Source organism: Lotus japonicus, chromosome 1, assembly GCF_012489685.1.
Source record: "Lotus japonicus ecotype B-129 chromosome 1, LjGifu_v1.2".
NCBI lineage: Eukaryota > Viridiplantae > Streptophyta > Magnoliopsida > Fabales > Fabaceae > Lotus > Lotus japonicus.
In genome coordinates this window covers 115243482-115245011 of record NC_080041.1, presented here as the reverse complement: position 1 = coordinate 115245011, position 1530 = coordinate 115243482, and the positions used below count along the sequence as shown (strand labels likewise).

Genomic DNA, 1530 nt, shown 5'->3' with positions numbered 1-1530 from the left:
CCCCGAACTATAAACAATAATCAATCAATTGTGGACCTCCAAGGGACCAAACGAATGGACATGGAGACCAAGCCCATCAAAGCCCACAACATAAAAAACTAGGAAAGAGGAAAGTAACAAACCCTAACAACAAAGCCTATAAATTGGGCCAGCCATCAGCATCACCATCATAAACCCTAACTCACCTCTTCCTCTGAATCTTGCCGCACCCTCTCTTCCCCTCGTTCTTCAAACCCCATGATTCCCAAATTCTAGTTCTTCAATTTTGTTTTCAATTTCAATTGGGACGAAGATGAAGAGAGCTTCTATATTCTGACACCTCTTGTATGAGGCGATTCTTCACAGTTTCGTCAATGAGCACATGAAGCAACTCTCTGAGTCCCACAAAACTAGCATTCCAATTTCCTCTGTTTTTAAATTCTTATTCTATATCCATGTTTTTACGCCTAATATTGCAAATCTTTGTTCATCTATTTGTTGTGTCAAGGATCTATCGTTAGGCTACATGAAATTTTCTACGCATGTTTTTATATATGTGTAGTCTATCTTTAGCTCCGGGGAATCGTTTCAAAATTGGATTTTTCGGTGACAAGATAGGTACAATCTTTCACTATTTCATGAAATTGTTTTTGGGTATGTCTGTTTTTTTATGAATTTGATTCTTTGGATTTGTTTATGGCTGTTGAGTATATGATGTTGAATGATGAAAAAAATCAATCGGATTCCCAATGATATTTTTATATGATCTTACAACCAGCTACTTCTGACAACATCATCATAGTCATGTTCTTGTTTTTTAATTTTAGTTTGTTTATAAGCATTTTAGGATGTGATCTCTTTCAATCTGTTTTTTTTTGAATGTTGATTATGGAGCCTGTGATGCTATAAAATATTTGCTACTCTTGATGGGAATTACCCATTTGATGATTCTTTCCACCAAGATCTCTGAGGCTTCCTTTTGTTTTGAAATTTCATAGTCATACCATGATTGATTTCAGAGAGTTAAAAGTCCTAGAATTGAGTTTGGTTCATTATTAGTATATGGTTTTGAAATCTAAATAAAAATTTGAAGTTCTGCAATTTTAAGTATGGCTTCACTATCTGGTCTGTGTGGATTTGTTCAGTTCCCATTTGACTCGTTCCCTTGAAGCTAGAGTGTCTGTGTTGCTTTTTCTTATCATTCCTGCAACCCTTTTTCTATGTTGCCTTGGAAATCACTAAAGCAACTAAATTTCCTCTTTAAATTGTTTCACTAGTCACATTTTAAGTACTTTTATGGAAGCTATTAATGGTTATATACAATTGTGATATACAATTGTGATGAGTCTGCACATTTGTGGTGCAGCATTGACCTTACATGGTGACTCGCAAAGCGTTGAATTACCTTTTGGAAGTTCAATATCCATTTTTACCCTGCTGAAAAGTTGAGTATACTTTCTTTATTTACCCATTTGAAGATCAATTTGTTGTATCTCATGATCAGCATCAATTTGTTGGATCTCATGATCAGCATCATCCTCTCATAGTGTT

At 35.0% G+C, this 1530-nt stretch overlaps 3 non-coding genes across 3 annotated transcripts; all 3 read left to right on the top strand.

Moving 5' to 3' along the window:
• The first annotated feature begins 285 nt into the window (after window positions 1-285).
• On the top strand, window positions 286-381 carry LOC130734920 (small nucleolar RNA snoR1). The gene has a single exon (XR_009018254.1). It is a non-coding gene; the product is annotated as a small nucleolar RNA snoR1 (small nucleolar RNA).
• Window positions 382-694: 313 nt separating this feature from the next.
• On the top strand, window positions 695-772 carry LOC130734902 (small nucleolar RNA R12). Its single transcript, XR_009018238.1, has one exon. It is a non-coding gene; the product is annotated as a small nucleolar RNA R12 (small nucleolar RNA).
• A 99-nt stretch (window positions 773-871) lies between these two features.
• LOC130734732 (small nucleolar RNA SNORD24) lies at window positions 872-953 on the top strand. Its single transcript, XR_009018078.1, has one exon. It is a non-coding gene; the product is annotated as a small nucleolar RNA SNORD24 (small nucleolar RNA).
• Window positions 954-1530: the final 577 nt, after the last annotated feature.